Source organism: Anabrus simplex, chromosome 4 (genome assembly GCF_040414725.1).
Source record: "Anabrus simplex isolate iqAnaSimp1 chromosome 4, ASM4041472v1, whole genome shotgun sequence".
In the NCBI taxonomy this organism is placed as follows: domain Eukaryota; kingdom Metazoa; phylum Arthropoda; class Insecta; order Orthoptera; family Tettigoniidae; genus Anabrus; species Anabrus simplex.
Window position 1 is genome coordinate 406960263 of NC_090268.1, and position 18076 is coordinate 406978338.

The 18076-nt window shown below is 39.4% G+C and overlaps 1 pseudogene; it reads right to left on the minus strand.

Moving 5' to 3' along the window:
- Positions 1–16630, minus strand: part of LOC136872771 (large ribosomal subunit protein uL24m-like) — a 43352-nt pseudogene extending 26722 nt beyond the window's left edge.
- Between the last annotated feature and the right edge of the window lie 1446 nt (positions 16631–18076).

The window sequence follows — 18076 nt, forward strand, 5'->3', positions numbered from 1 at the left end:
CAAGGTATTTGCAGGGATCATCTACTGAAAGATATAAAGTGGCAGGGAGGGATTCAGTTCGGTGGAAATGTAGTAAGCAGTCTGGCCTACGCTGATGACTTGGTCTTAATGGCAGATTGTGCCAAAAGCCTGCAGTCTAATGTCTTTGAACTTGAAAATATGTGCAATGAGTATGAATATTAGCCTTTCCAAGACTAAATTGAAGTCCGTAGGCAAGAAATCCAAGAGAACTGAATGTCAAATTGGGGATACAAAGCTGGAACAGGCCTATTTAGGATGTGTGCTCTTCCAGTTTGGTGTAAGTGAGATTGAATTAAGGTGCAGTAAAGCTAATGCAGTTAGCTCACAGTTGCGATCAACAGTATTCTGCAAGAAGGAAGTCAGCTCCCGGATGAAACTATCTTTACATTGGTCTATTTTCAGAGCAACTTTGCTGTACGGGAGTAAAAGCTAGGTGGACACAGGATAACTTATTCCTCAGTTAGAAGTAACAGACATGAAAGTAGCGAGAATGATTGCTGGTACAAATAGGTGGGAACAGTGGGAGGAGGGTACTCAGAATGAGGAGATAAAGGATAAGTTAGGAATGAATTCGATGGATGAAGCTATACACATAAACTGGCTTCAGTGGTGGGGTCGTGCAAGGTGAATGGAGGAGGATAGCTTACCCTGGAGAATAATGGTCACTGTTATGGAGGGTAAGAGGAGTAGAGGGAGACCAAGACTGCGATGGTTACTCAGTTTCTAACGATTTAAATATAAGAGGTATAGAACTAAAAGAGGCCACAGAACTAATTACAAATAGAGGATTGTGGTGGCGTTTAGTAAATTCACATAGTCTTGCAGACTGAATGCTGAAAGGCATAACAGTATGTATGTATGTATGTATGTATGTATGTATGTATGTATGTATGTATGTATGTATGTATGCATTTATGATGTATGGTATTAGTTTAACCCTAGAATCATAAAGTCCCTCCAGGGTAACACGAATCAAACTTTCGTCTGTCAGACTACCAAAAAGAAAAGCACTTTAATAAGCATAAACCCAACATTTTACACAAAATACGGAATATTAAAACTACCACACGTAGTGATGACGATACACTCTGGTCAGTTTTTCTTCAATAGGCACATTCAATGCACTGTTTTGCCTGGTGATCAAGGCAAATGTGCTTCGGCATGTCTTACAAAGGAATCGGGTTATACTTCTTTTCTTTGATAGACAAAACGCACAAACTCTTCTTCTTTCACAGCAGTACCTGATTGAGGATCTTCAGGAATGCCATCTTTTCCAAGAATTTCAGCAATGGTCCTCTTCAGGCTGGGCCTCAAAGTTGGTGTCTGAAGTCTCTCTTGCAGCTTTGGAACCATTAGCATTTTGGATATATCCTTTGAAAACTCTCGCCCTGAAAGTGGCTTTTGGCCTTTTTGAACCATCTTATGCACATAAATAATGTATCCATTGGCAAGTGATGTATTAATCATACTATAAAAGATACACATTGGCCATCTCGTTTTTCTTGAAAAGGACATCAATATTGACATTTCATCGAAAGTGTCCACGGCACCTTTAGTCCCAATGTAGTCTTCTGCCATATCTTTTTCCGACTGGCTGCTATTGTTCCTACTTCACGGCATGTAGAAAGGAGGATTATATTCTTGTTTGGTTTTCCTTTATAGGATACCATTGTTTTTATACCATCATAACAAAACATGGAGGACCCAAGATTTCTTTCCTTGACTGTTTTCATCTCTGGTGGTATCTGTGGCTTGTCTTTTCTCATTGTTCCAATGATTGTCAGGTTACGGTCACAATGCAGAGAATCAGCCAGACGAATTGAGGTGAACCAATTTTCAGTCATAATATTTCTCTTTGATGCATGTATTGGCCGGGTAATTTGATTCACGAAATACATTACCACTAATGGCTCATGAAGAGAGTGGTTCTCTGTCTAATTCAGAAAACACTCCCGTTATCAATTCATTATCGTGCGCTAGATTTTCCATTTCAGTATCCTATTAAACTTACGTATTATGTACAAAAAACATTACTGTAATAAACCTGATATTCACACTATTTACAGCTATGTACAAATCATGAATACTTTCACAAATCATAAACTTTCGTCTCTCAGATGACTTTCATATCGCAGTGAACAAACAAATGGACCTTAATGCTTGAAACTAAGGTCAGCACTGATTGTTGATAGCCAGGGAAGAATAGATGGAGGGGGAAGGCACAGTTCATTAGCATCTGGAAATTACCGCGGAAACTACAGGGGTGCATAGTCTGGGAGACGAAAGTTTATGATTCTAGGGTTAACTGAAGATCTAAATACCTTTTGTGATGGAACCAGAGATCTATAGTAACTGAGTAAAGATAGGGGATTTTTGGGTGAGAAATGAGTTAGATTTATAGGAAAGAGGATATTATTTTAACCACAATAAGTAATGACGAGGTGAACAATAAGTTTTAAAGTATTGCTGATAGATTATTTTGAAGTCAATACGGATCAAAATAAATCAAACCATTATGGTTCAAATAATAAACTCTGAAGATGCCAGCCAGGCTAGAACATTACTGAATAGATTTAAGAACTTATAAAATAAAATCATCAAGATTTGAAAGGACTTGATTTCCTCAAAATTTGCTTGGCAAGTAAAGTTACTCCAAAGCATTTAAAGTCACTAAGAAAAAGAGGCATTTTACAAAAACATGAAAGGGAGACTCAGACGAAAGTTAACCAATTAGGAATAAGAAGTGAAATTAAATTTCTTTATGTCAAAAAAAACCTGTTAAATCAAAACTTATATGACTTACATCTTAGAATAACAAAACAGTTTTCAAATTTGATATGGGATAAAATGGAATATAGTTTAGAATGATCGATGTACTTCATTCTTAAATAACAATTATTGACTAGGTGGACTATAAATTTTAAGTTATTGCTGATAAATTAGGAAAGACAGATGGAAAGAGAACTTTGTGACCAAAAAAGGAAAAAGCAGATGAATGTTTTGCAATGCAAGGTTATTTTGCTTGTTTGCAAGTGAAAAGAAATGGTAAAATGATGGGAATTACATCCTGTAAATAATTATCTAAAATAGTTTCAAATGTATACTTTGAGATGATGAACAATGAAATATATGTTAAATGGAACATTTTTATCTTTATTAGGGCAAACACAAAATATTTCAGTTCCATCTTACTCTGGCATAGCTCTCTCACTCAGTGTCTCAATTACAATTTGGCATAGAATAAAATACAGTAGGAAGAGAATATTCTTCAAGAATCAAACTGCCAATATCATCTAGGATGCTGAGGCTTTCGGCTGGAGAGGCATTTGTCCTCACTTTGAACCAAAACTAAATCTGGTCATGCTTCCATCAATTTATATCAGAGTTCTTTCATATCTCACTTGCTAAATTTCTTTGACTAACACAAATAATGGTATAGATGTTGATTCCCATAGGGAATCTGAAATATTTGTTCCGAATGAGTAAATTTATAATAACAATATAAACAGTCCGTTATTGGACATTATAAATTTTCCAGCTAAGTCATTCCTGGTTGCCAGCGTTTCACCCCCGTGTGCTAGGCTGGGCTCGTCAGTTGGTACCTAGCACACCTACCAAGATGCAAGGCTAGTGCATACTGTGGAGGCCACTGCGTAGGCTAATTGTAGACACCGGCAGTGCCAATGCACTATGAGAGATTTTGTCTCACTACCAAAAATTGATGCCTGCTTGGCCATCAGATGATACAGATGTTGATTCCCATAGGGAATCTGAAATATTTTTTCCGAATGAGTAAATTTATAATACCAATATAAATGGTCCGTTATTGGACATTATAAATTATAAAAGCCAATTTATTCTTCAAATACACTTCCGAACAGAAGCAATAAAAGACACTTAAAGATGTTTTTATCTTCTTATTGAAAGAAGAAGATTTAACAATATTTTAGTTCAGAACTAGTTATTAATCACCTTTTAAGCATTCTCCTCCCCCATCCACGCCCCCCCCCCCTCCACTACCATCCTCCCCAGTAGACAAAAATTTAAGTTTCCCATGTAAAGTATCAAGTCTATTACGAGAACATATAATGTGTTTATTTTTACCTTATTTACACCTAAGCTTATGTAAATACAGCTGATGATGACTTCAAAGCAGTCGAAACATGTTAGGTTAATAATTTAAAAAAAATAGCCAAAGACAAATAAAGTATTGATTAGGTGGATAAAAAATATTTCTTTGATTGTTAGATTGTAATATCAATACGGACATGAAGTGGATAGTTTGTAAGAGTGAAAAACTTCAAAGTTACTTAATGAATCCTATAGATGCCTGCATGTCTGTGACTTGTGTAAGACAGTGTATTCAGCACCTGACAGAGTTGAAAGGGGCCTCATTGTCGGTCTCCATACGGCCGGCTGGTTGAATCTTGCAATATCCAGATATGTGGGGCATTCGGATGTGATAGTGGTCCGATGCTGGAGTGCATGGGAATGTGAGGGAGGCATACTCATCGTCATGGCTCCAGTCAACCACGTATCATAAGGGAGGATTGCCGTATTGTGCACCAAGCATATCGTAACCCTTTCACATCTGCACCTGCCATCCGAGAACAAGTAATGGACTCCCTGCAACATTCTATGTCATCCCCCACCATTGGTTAGAAACCAGCAGCAGTCGGTCTAGGGAATTACCGTCCCATGCGTAGGCTGCCATTAACACCACAACACAAACGGCTGCATCTGGAGTGGTACCGTGACCGGCAAACAAGGACTGCTGATGAATGGCATTGCATTGTGTTCAGCGATGAATCGGGGTTCTGCACTACCCTGGATGACCATTATCTGCAAGTACGGTGGCAACCGGGGAGAGGTTCCATTCTTCCAATGTTTTGGTGAGGTACAGGGGTGTTACTGTACTCCTGGTGTCATGGTATGGGGAGCCATGACTTCAGGTCACAGCTGGTAGTGATTGAGGTAACTCTGATGGGACAACGGTATGTAACGGACATCCTGTGTCCTAATATGTTACCCCTCATGCGACAGTATTGTGGTGTCATTTGTCAATAAGACAATGCTTGTCCAATCATGACACATGTCTCTATGAGCTGTATGCATAATGCTGACGTACTCCTGTGGCCAGCAAGATCTTCAGATCTGTCCTCGATAGAACATCTGCGGGACCAGCTCGGACGTCAACTCTGACCCAGGGCCAGTATCCAGGACATCAAGGACTAGTTACGATGGTTATGGGCCAGCTTGCCTCAGGAGAGCATACAACGACTTTATGACATCCTTCCCAACCGAATTAGTATATGCATCTAGGCCAGAGGGGGGTGCAACGCCATACTGATAAGTGGGCTCATACTGTCAAGTTCTATGTAAATTTGACTTGATTTTGAAATCACTGAAATACCATCACATACCCTCTCAACACATGAAGTTTCATTTCATTCCTCCCCCCTTCAATTTTTTTTTTTCAGGCAATGTATAATGCGTTCCTTCTGACGTGCTAATCTTCTCTTGATGGTACACACGATCACAACCACCCATCATTACGGCCAATGCACTTGTATCCAAGTGCCTAGGCATTAGAAAAATGGAGGAGGTAGGGTGCATGCATGCATGCACAAACACCAAACACTCACGCACACATATGAAGTTTACTTACTCTGTCTCCTCTGAAGAAACTCCAGTCCTTAATAGGTTCTAAAAATACTTTCTTCCTTATAGACTGAGGTTGATTTTGTTGGCGAAACTGAGCTGTCCATGGACGATTAGTGGTAAACCTAAACCTCTTCTTAGCTACTTCTCTGGGAAGATGCTGAGGAAATCCCCTTGGAGTACGCCAATATACCTGTAACAAAATAAAAAAATTACTCAGAGGTTTAAAATATAACATTAGATCTACCAGCCACCACACTGTTTTAACAGACATGATAATCTCTAGTTTCTCTGCTATGTGAAACAATGCAAATTGCCTCTCAATGAGTGTTGATGGCTGTGCTCCTAATCAGATCGTCCTGGTCCTTCTGCGTATTCATGTTTGTTTTTAAGTTGTTTCCTCTTTCAAAATGCAAGGATAAGGAGACGGTCAGAATATGTTTTGGTGGAATTTATTACAATATGGTCCTCAGCATAACTTCCATTACTTCCAAATAAATCTTGCCTCGCTATTAATTGTAGGAGAGAAATGTGTTCATTGCCAAGGCTAGGAAGCTACCAAACCATCTGAAGACATATATACCGAGCAAATTGGCCATGCAGTTAGGGCCGCGCAGCTGTGAGCTTCCATTCAGGACATAATGGGTTCGAGCCCCACTGTTGCCAGCCCGGAAGATGGTTTTCCATGGTTTCCTATTTTCACACCACGCAAATGCTGGGGCTTCCTTCCCACTCCTAGCCCTTTCCTATCCCATCATCACCTGTTGTATAAACTAACATTTAATCCTTTAAGGAAGAAAAGGAAAAAAGAAAAAGATAAAACTGCTTGATGATGATGCTTGTTGTTTTAAGGGGCCTAACATCGCAGGTCATCGGCCCCAAGATAAAACTTGAGGATCTTAAATTTATTTAGGTATTCTCATTCAACATCATCAAAATATTAAAATTGTATGTAATAATAATTTTCATAAGATTTCACTGGAAAAGGCTTATGATACAATTAAGAGAAAACATGTATGGGAATGTCTACTGAAAAGGAATGTACCAAAATCATTAATTAACAAGATAAAAATTTTGTATCATGAGAGTAAGAGCACTGTACAAGTGGGGAGTGGTGACTCTGAAACACTTTACACAAGAAAAAAAAAATGGTCTCAAGCAAGGAAGTGCACTGTCACCATTATTGTTTATTATATTGATGGATGAAATCATAAAACATGTAAAACAGAGTATCGGTAGTGATGAAGTGAATGCTTTGGTATTTGCAGATGATGTGGTGATTTGGGGAAAGGGAGGAAAGGAAGTACAAAGGAGACTGGACGTTTGGAATGAAAATCTGAAGGAGTTTGGAATGGTAATTAGTGAAATGAAAACTGTAGTCATGCACTGTGGAAAAGAGAAAAAGAGAAGCCAAGTGAACATACACAGAGAACGGTTAGAGAATGTAGAACAGTTTACATATCTGGGTAGCATTATTAATGGAAGTAATGAAATCAACCCTGAAATTAATATAACACACTAAGTAAAGGTACAACATTTTATCATCAAGTCAGAGAGCTTTCATGGGATGCCAAAGTACCCAAGAAAATGAAATTAACATTATATAAACAGTATTTCATACCAATTGTAATATAAATGCTGGTAACTAATAAGAGACAAGATAGTAAGAAATGAAATTTTTAAGAACATTGGTTAAAAAGACAAGAAGAGATAGAAAATATTGAAATCAGTGAAGAGCTAAATATAGAACCGTTAGTACAGAACATACAGAAAGCAAGACTGAGATGGTTCGTACGTGTAGAAAGAATGGGAAAGGAAAGGGTAGCAAGAAGGGAATTGGAAAGAGAAATTAAGGGAAAGGGACCAGTTGGAAGACCGAGAAGAAGGTGGATGGATTAGATCTGGAAGGACATTAGAGAAGCTGGATTGGATGTGGCGGAAGTAATGGAGCAGGAAAAGTGGAAGGACAGAAAGGAGTGGAGGAGGCTTGTTAACCACACCCAGGCAACTGGAGTGGGATGTTGATGATGATGATTTCACTAATGTTTGTTTATTCACTGATATGGTGAATTATGATATAATACTTCTCTAAATATGGGCTAAACAAAAGATAGCATTATATTGTTTTCATTCTTTCATTGCCGGGTTGAGTGGCTCAGATTGTTGAGGCGCTGCCTTCTGACCCCAACTTGGCAAGTTCGATCCTGACTCAGACCGGTGGTATTTGAAGGTGCACAAATACGTCAGCCTTGTGTCGGTAGATTTACTGGCACGTAAAAGAACTCCTGCGGGACTAAGTTCAGGCACCTCAGTGTCTCCGAAAACCATAAAAGTAATTAGTGGGACCTAAAGCAAATAACATTATTATTCTTTGAATGGATTTCACTGATGAAGGGAATGTACTATGTTCCTGAAACACGTATGAATAAATAATTTTCAATTATAAAAAGTGTACTGACAAGGTGGATGGAACACACACTATTTTAAATATACTCTGGGGACACCGTCGGTTCCATGGTAAAATGTTCGTTACGAGAGGTGTCTGCTAAAACAAGGTTGTAAAAATTAATCGAACACTTTAACGGTACAGAACATCCACCTTAAATATAAGCGTACATTTTTATTTTGATTATTCTAAATAATTTCTAACTAAATACTGTATTTGCCCGGGAAATATTACAAGTGATTTTACAGCATTTACATTCAATACAGCTTCAGGAAATAATCATTCAGCTGGGTGTACAAATTTAGCACATTTTTCTTTACTGCCATATTCTCGAAAAGAGAATAACGACCCAGTGTGACACACAAATTATTTACTGAATTTTTTTTTTTGCTAGTGGCTTTACATCGCACTGACACAGATAGGTCTTATGGCAGCGATGGGATAGGAAAGGGCTAGGAGTTGGAAGGAAGCAGCCATGGCCTTAATTAAGGTACAGCCCCAGCATTTACCTGGTGTGAAAATGGGAAACCATCTTCAGGGCTGCCGACAGTGGGTTTCAAACCCACTATCTCCTGGATGCAAGCTCACAGCCGTGTGCCTCTAACCGCATGGCCAACTCGCCCGGTATATTTACTGAATTAAACTCAACTTTCAGGTTATTTACGATTTCTCATGCTTTCTCTTGTAACACTGGCCCTCACTCATAGTTTCTTTGCTTGAACAAATTTGAACCACTCGTATACTGTAATGACTCCCACCTTTTCATTCCTCGATTCCTATTTTCCTCTCATTCACTTAAATTGTCATTTTTATTCTTCACAATTGTGTTTTCCCGCAGTTTAATTTTTCAAGGAGTTTTTCTCACTGAAAGACCTTTTGCAGTACATTTTTCCTTGGCTCGAGATCTAAACACGCTCGTCGCTCCTACTTACGTTTATCGGGCGTCTGAAATGCTATGGTATTTTTGCTTCGACAATCAGCACATAAAGTCTCTTCCTTGTCAATTTTAACCTCTCAGCGTAGGACGACTTTCACTACCTGGCTACCATGTGCTGCGGGAGGAGTATAGCACCAAGCATGCTATGAGTGCAGGCTTTTAGTTAATCGGGTGTAAATGACAAGTGGTTCAATGAATTTTACCAAAATATTCAGTATGTTATTAGTGCATAAACACATAAACAGCATAATTTACTGGAATTATCCAAGGTCAATGAAGTGGAGGAATCTTCTGAGCTTTCAAATCGACCAAGAAATATGGCTGAACCAAATATAGAAGTAGCTAGTAACCAGATTGTTTGAGAAATAAGATCTCAATACAGGTTTCTGTACTATGCTCATTAACATACACAACGCAAAAACTATATACATTTCCTCCACAGTAACCGGTACACATTCATTTACCCTCGATCAGAACGCAAATAACATACCGTGTGACTGCTTGCGATGTTCAGAATAAATATCTGCCTAGATAGAAGCACAAATCAGAAGCTGCTACGCGCGTGCAATGAACGTCACACCGCGACAGAGAGTGTTAGGGAGTCTGCGTGCAGTTTACGGCACTCCACACTGAGTGGTTAGCGGAACTACCTGACCTTGAACTTATTAGTGAAAATCTGAGTTATGACTGGAATGATGCAAGATATGTTGGAAAATCCCTTGGTAACTTGTGAGTAAGTAGTCACTGGTAGTATTTCCGGGCAACTAGAATTATCAGAATTTACACTAATTAGAATACAAGACGCTAATGAAAGGTTTGGAAAGTGGCCTGTGCAGAACAATTAACTTCACGGCAACTTCAGCACTAAAGACACAGTGCAGTGTCAATGCACATTCAACAGCATTTTATTTTATGTAAGCAGTCTTAACTTGAATTCTATGAGTTGTGCATACAGTTTTTAAGACCTTTGTGTCATACATTGTTTATTTTCTTCAATAAATATTTGAGTGATTTGCTTTAAGGCTGACGATGACCTACAGTGAGGTCAAAACTAGTCCCTGAACATAAATGTAATGTGAAAAATTATACAGTTTGTATTGAAAAGGTGGACCTTAATAATAAATATTTAAATATTATTGTAATCACAGTTCAACACAGATCAATCATAATGAAATTTATATCTTTTAACTTCAGCATTCCTATGTATGTTTCTTTCTGTTTTCCTTAGACACAAAATCGTACAAAGATTCAAAAGGAATTCCCATGTCTGCAGAATGATTTTAAGAGAAAGAGTGACAGCGAAAGGGAGGTAGCAGCCTTTGAAAGTTACAAGGGCAGCAGTCTAGATGACTGACTGATATGGCCTTGTAATAATACTCAACCTGGCTTAGCTCTGTTGATACTGCTGCGCAGCTGAAACAATGGGAAACTACAGCCGTAACTAACTCCAAAGGACATGCAGCTCTCTCCGTATGAATGATGTACTGATGATGGCTTCATCCTGGGTAAAATAGTCCCCCATTTGAATCTCCGGGTGTGGACTACACGAGAGGGGGAGATCATCAGGAAGATGGATACGAACATTTTGCGAGTCGGAGCGTGGAATGTTAGAAGTTTGAATCGTTGTGGTAGGTTAGAGAATCTATAGTTGGTATAAGTGAAGTACATTGGCAGGAAGAGCAGGACTCTTGGTCAGATGACCACAGAATTATCAACACAAAATCAAACAGGGCAAATGCAGGAGTTGGTTTAATAATGAATAAGAAAATAGGGCAGCAGGTAAGCTACTATGACCAGAATAGTGAAAGGATTATTGTTGTCAAGATAGACACCAAACCAATGCCCACTATGATAGTGCAGGTCTATATGCCTACTAGTTCAGCAGATGAGGAAATCGAAAGAATATATGAAGAGATAAAGAATAAAGTATGTAAAAGGTGGCGAGAATCTAATTGTTATGGGAGACTGGAATGCAGTGGTAGGCCAAGAAAGAGAAGGTAATGCAGAAGGTGAATTCGGATAGGGAGAAAGGAATGAAAGAGGAAGTCGGCTGGTTGAAGTCTGCACCAATCACAATTTAGTCCTTGCTACTTGGTTCAAACACCACAAAAGGTATCAAATAGACTTCATTATGATTAGGCAGAGATTCAGAAACCAGGTGTTGGATTGCAAAACTTTCCTAGGAGCAGACGTGGACTCTGATCACAACTTGTTGGTCATGAAATGCCGTCTGGAGTTGAAGAAATTGAAGAAGGGAAGGAATCCAGTAAGATGGGATCTAGACAAGTTGAAAGAAAAGAATGTGAAGGATTGTTTCAAGGAACATGTTGCTCAAGGACTAAATGGAAAGACTGAAGGAAACATAGTAGAAGAAGAATGGACAGTCGTGAAGAATGAGGTCAGTAGGGCTGCTGAAGAGATGTTAGGAAGAAAGGAAAGATCAATTAAGAATCAATAGATAACTCAAGAGATGTTGTCATTGATGCTTTCACGGTCTGTACTTAGACATGATACTGTATAGGCTTTTGGGCTTATGCCGTGTCTATTTTCTTGACACGGCATAAGCCCAAAAGCCTATACAGTACAGTGTCAGAAAAATGTTTAAGACCACCCAATAAAACATGTTATTTTTCATCTTTCAACTTATTATTCAGATATCTATTCACTCAAAACAGAGATACTAAAAGCACAAGTTACATGACAATGTTCAGTACTTTGTTGGACCACCTCTGGAATATTGTAGCATGCCATGATCCTGTCAGGCATAGAGTTAATTAGCTTTCTACACTACTCGCGCATCAATTGTTGCCGTAGTGTAAGGACTGCCAGTCTCAATTCTTCTCTGTTCTTGGGCTTGTGTTTTGCCAACTGTTATGCCATTCTGTTCCATAGGTTTTTTATGGGGTTCAGATCGGGACTACAAGGAGGCCAGAGAAGCAGACCAATGTCTATGGCTTGAAACCATCGCTGCAATTCCATGGGTCGGTGGCATGGTGGCATGGAGTGTTGTCCTGCTGATAGATGACGATAGCTGACTCATTCCTGGTTGCCAGCGTTTTGCCCCAGTGTGCTAAGTTAGCTGGAAAATTTATAATGTCCAATAATGGACCAACTATATTGGTATTCTAAATTTACTCATTCAGAACAAATATTTCAGGTTTTCTATGGGAATCAACATCTTTATCATCTGATGGCCAGACAGGCATCAATGTTTGAAAATGAGATAAAGTCTCTCATAGTGCACTGGTACTGTCGGTGGCTCCAAGTATTCTACGCAGTGGCCTCCATGGTATGCACTAGCCATGTGTCTTGGTAGGTGTGCTAATTACCAACTGATGAGCCTAACTTAGCACACTGGGGCAAAATGCTGACAACCAGGAATGAGTTAGCTGGAAAATTTATAATGTGCAATAATGGACCAACTATATTGGTATTATAAATGTACTCATCCGGAACAAATATTTCAGATTCCCTCTGGGAATCAACATCTTTATCATCTGATGGACAGGCAGGCATCAATGTTTGAAAATGAGACAAAGTCTCTCATAGTGCATTGGTACTGCTGGTGGCTGCAAGTAGCCTACACAGTGGCCTCCATGGTATGCACTAGCCATGTGTCTTGGTAGGTGTGCTATTTACCAACTGATGAGCCCAACTTAGCACACTGGGGCAAAATGCTGGCAACCAGGAATGAGTTAGCTGGAAAATTTATAATGTCCAATAACGGACCAACTATATTGGCATTATAGGAACAAATATTTCAGATTCCCTATGGGAATCAACATCTTTATCATCTGATGGCCAGGCAGGCATCAATTTTTGAAAATGAGACAAAGTCTCTCATAGTGCATTGTCACTGTCGATGGCTCCAAGTAGCCTATGCAGTGGCCTCCATGGTATGCACTAGCCATGCATCTTGGTAGGTATGCTATTTACCAAGTGATGAGCCCAACTTAGCACACTGGGGCAAAATGCTGGCAACCAGGAATGAGTTAACTAGAACATTTATAATGGCCAATTGATATTGCAGTGATAAGAATTGAGGGCTATTAAAAAGAAGCAGCAATCCAGAAAGGGGTGAGGCAAGGCTGCAGTTTGTTCCCCCTTCTTTTCAATGTTTACAAAGAACAGACAGTAAAGGAAATCAAAGAAGAATTTAGAAAGGAAATCACAAACCAAGGAGAGGAAATCAAAACCCTGAGATTTACCGATGATATTGTTATTTTATCTGAGACTGCAGAAGATCTGGAGAAGTTGCTGAATGGTGTGGAGGAGAGAGTCTTGGGTGGGGAGTACAAGATGAAAACAAATAAGTTCAAAACCAAAGTAATGGAATAAAATCATACAAAGTCAGGTGATGCAGGAAATATTAGATTAAGAAATGAAGTCTTAAAGAAAGTGGATGAATGTTGTTACTTGGGTAGTAAAATAACTAACAAGCAAGGAAGGCCTTTCTTAAGGAAAGAAATTTGCTCACTTCGAATACTGATATAGGAATTAGAAAAATGTTTTTGAAGACTTTCGTTTGGAGCGTGGCATTATATGGAAGTGAAACATGGACAATAACTCACTCAGAAAGAAAGAGAATAGAAGCTTTTGAAATGTGGTGTTACAGTGTTACAGAAGAATGCTGAAGGTGAGATGGATAAATCGAATCACGAATGAAGAGATACTGAATCAAATCGAATTGGTGAGAGGAGATTGTTGTGGCTTAATTTGACGAGAAGAGACAGAATGATAGGACATATAGATCTAATTATTACAAGTATTGCTGATACACTTAGCAATAATAAGGACTTAATTTCATCCTCTACTGACTTGTCCAAAGCTATTAAAATCTACAGTCGAATCTGCTCTAATAGAACCTTTATTCAGCTCCTCTATATGGACATTTTTCCATGGAACCGATTTTATTTTACGTAAGACACATGCTAAATAAGCCTCATTTAAGTGGACACCTCAAATTACGGACAACGGACATCGCCATTAGTCTCACCCACTTGTCTTAAGTGGACACTTTACATGTTCCAGGACACTTTCTTTACACTGAGCTATGTCATTCTGTTGTTGTTTGAGTCATCAGTCCATAGACTGGTTTGATGCAGCCCTCCATGCCACCCTATGTGCTAAACTTTTCATTCCTAAATAACTGCTGCATCCTATACCTGCTCTAATCTGCTTGTCATATTCATACCTTCGCCTACCTGTACCATTCTTACCCCTTACACTTCCCTCAAAAACCAAATGCACAAGTCCTGGGTGTGCTGCAGTAGTCATCTTCTGTGGCGTCGTGTAGGTACTCTCTCTTGTATCCTGCTGGCGACTGCAGTCAGCAGTAGTCGAAACGTCTGGACAAAATGAGAAGAGTGGACCATGGCATAATAGCCCGGAAGATTTTTATTTCACAATCTCCACTTCGTTCTATTAAGGGTATCATTTGAAACAAGATGAACATAGCACATGTCTTCTTAAATGATATAGATGTTGATTCCCATAATGCATCATTTATATTGGTATGTCTTCTTGAAGGCGATCAAGCCAGCGTTTCTTGGGCCGACCACGTGGCATGTATGCATAATGCAGACTTATTCTACGAGTAATTTTATGATACTGTAAATTGGCACGGGTGTTTTATTTATTTATTTATTTATTTATTTATTTAGCATATGGCTTTACAGATACAATACATGCATATATGCTAACTGATTCACGAAAAAAAGTATATCTTTATATCTACGTTGTTTATATAACTAATTGTCTCTAGTAATGCATGAGCAAAATCACTGATGTTGCCACTGTACTTTTTTTTTTTTGGACACTCAATGATAATATGTGGATGGTCTGCTTAGAGGCACCACAATTGCAGGAAGGAGTAGAGATTCTTTTTTCATTTGTAATGGAGATCTGTGCAGTTACCACAACACAATCGTATCCTGTTGAGAGTAGACCATGTTTTACGATGAAACTCAAATCCAGGTGGCAGAAACAAACCAATGCGTTGCAGAGTGGACTCAAGCCTGACACCTTGTCTTCCCTGCCATTCTTTAGTTATATTGAAACTGGTACTCTTCAATTCTATTGCTTTTCTTATTGATGGATTTCTAAACCGTAGATGATTCAGATGAACGTCCGCGATGTCACCACGTATTGGTAATTGTGGATTATTAATTATTTTCTTGAACTCCCCACGGAGAGCATTTATGTCAATGGGAAGATATGGCTGAGGATAGGCAGACAATATGTGAGTGCAGACCTTATTTTTTTTCTAATAATTGTACAGCCTCAGCTACCATGTGCAGACATTTCAATTTAATGCCATCTGGCTGTCTGCTCATCAATTTTGACATCCCGATTTACTCCAGGCCCACTAGATGGCAGACCGAGTAAACCAAAACTCTCTTGGGCGTCTATGGCTGAGATTTAATGAATTTTGTCGGGTAAACACCAAATGTGTCACCAGAGATCTTTTACATGCCGACATTGTATGACATGGAGTGTTGAATGGTCTTTTTTCCGCACTTCAAAAATCCGACTACCTCTGCCGGGTTTGAACCCGCTATCTTGGGACCCGTAGGCCGACACTCTACCACTGATCCACAGAGGCAACCACAGATCTTATTGTTACATGTGATAAACTTCAAGATTTGGATTGTATTGATTTACACTATAGTTATGCAAAATAGCTTCACAAGAAATCACACGGTCAATCCACAAATTCAATATAACTTGATATTTAATACGATAAGTTTATAAATCATATTATGACATAATGCAAGAACATATTAAAAAAAATTGGCCAATGACATAATTTTACATCTAGTTAAATCCTCAAAAATGTTCTACCAATCACATTAGTAAACAAACATGTTGTCTCTCCTGATGAATATGGTTAAGGAGGTCATTATTGTGACAAGCACATGTAATCATTCATATTCATCTTATGGAGGCTAATCTTGTACACACTGCAAGTGTGAGGTTGGCGCTACACTGTTACTTATCATTATTGTGCCGGTGATGAGACGCATCGTGGTGTTGAGCTGTGTATCTATGAGGTTGGTGTGAGTAAAGTTGCCATGGAACCCCAAGTTGTACCACATAATTTTTAGGTTACATTGTTGTGAGTTCTTACTTTGATTGGATGTTGCGAAAGTATTGTCTACAGGAGTGTGTTCTATCTAAGGTGACTCCTAGATATTTAGGGAATCTATTATGTATCAATAATTGATTTCCAATGTACACCCGCAATTCTTTATTAGTCACCTTGCTGTTCAGATGGGAGCAACATACTTCTGTTCTCAACTTGGGAGTTTGGATTAGTGATCACAGGGCCCTTAGCCAAGTCTGACATTGCTTTTACTTACTTGTGACAGGCTCCTCACTTTTATCTTTCTTGTCCAATCTTCCTTGGTTAATTCGTGTTCTTTTCCAACCCTGCTGGTTCGACTATTAACCTGCTGTTGGTCGAGGGGTCAGCATGGCGCTCACTTTCAAAATAATTTTGCTGTAAAAGGCCAGAAGTTGCAGATAATGGCATGCATCTACACTGTCAGAAAAACATGCAACATCCTCAAGGACTATGTTCAGTAGCACCCGGGTATAATATGTGCATACTGAGGGGGTGTGTTAGTGATTCATTTGTCACAGACATTGGCAATCAGGTAGTGCTCAGTATGCACTCTGTTTTGACTCTGCAGGCAGTAACTGTGCTGAAGTTAGTGGTGAACAGTGTTTGCAACATTCATTCAATGGTACAACCATGCCCTGTCGATGAGTATGTTTCTGTTGAAGAACTGCAGCCATTTGTACGGGGTCGCATTGTGGGCCTGCGGGAAGCGCTGGATGGACATATTGATGGATTACTGCACATGCTGGGCACAATGTATCGGTGGTGGGCCGCTGCTTTCAGCACTGATCTGTGGAACATTCCCACACCCACAGACCAGACTCTGGACATCCTTGTAGTACAGATGCGCATCAAGATCAACACATTGTATGAGCAGCAGAGACCGACCAAACATCATCCAGGAACAAAATCCAGTCACATATTGCACCTGCTGTGTTACCAAGGACCATTGGGAACCATCTGCTTGTAGTAGGATTACAATCGCATGTGCCTCTGACCAGGCTACCACTCACAACACGACACCGCCAAGCACGGCTACTCTGGTATCGTGAAATACTAGACTGGAAAGGGGAATGACGCTCTCTGCAAATCAAAAGATGTTCTAAATCCAGCAGGTTTCCACTACACAAAGCTAATGCACAGTCTTTTGATTTGCAGAGAGCCAGATAAGTTGAATGACCTCTTTACAGCAAAAAACAAGGTTATCCGGACTACGGTACCTTCAAAACACATTTAATTGTATATGCATTATTCTGTCTACCCTAGTCATTTTATTATCGCAACCTGTTAATTTTTAGTTTAATTTCATGTTATGGACATGTAAAATAAATGAATTTAAAATAAATTCTAATTATTATTATTATTTCCTAGTGACTGTAAGTATGCTAATAATTTTTGGCCCTGTGGTTCCGGGATAGTGTGTCTGGTTTTAAATGGATGCCCCACGTTTGATTCCCAGCCAGGTCAGGGATTTTTATCTGAATCTGAGGGTTAGTTCAGGGTTCACTCAGCCTATGCGACAAGCGACTATCTATTTGACAACTAGGTAGCGGGCCCAGTCTAGAAAGTCGAGAATAACAGCCGAGAGGACCATGCGTCACCTTGTAATTAGAAGGCCTTTGGGCTGAACAGCGGTCGCTTAGTAGGACAAGGCCCATCAGGGCTATGTCCGGCTCCATGGTTAAATGGTTAGCGTGCTGGCCTTTGGTCACAGGGGTCCCGGCTTCGATTCCTGGCAGGGTCGGGAATTTTAACCATCATTGGTTAATTTCGCTGGCACAGGAGCTGGGTGTATGTGTTGTCTTCATCATCATTTCATCCTCATGACACGCAGGTTGCCTACGGGAGTCAAATCGAAAGACCTGCACTGGCGAGCCAAACATATCCT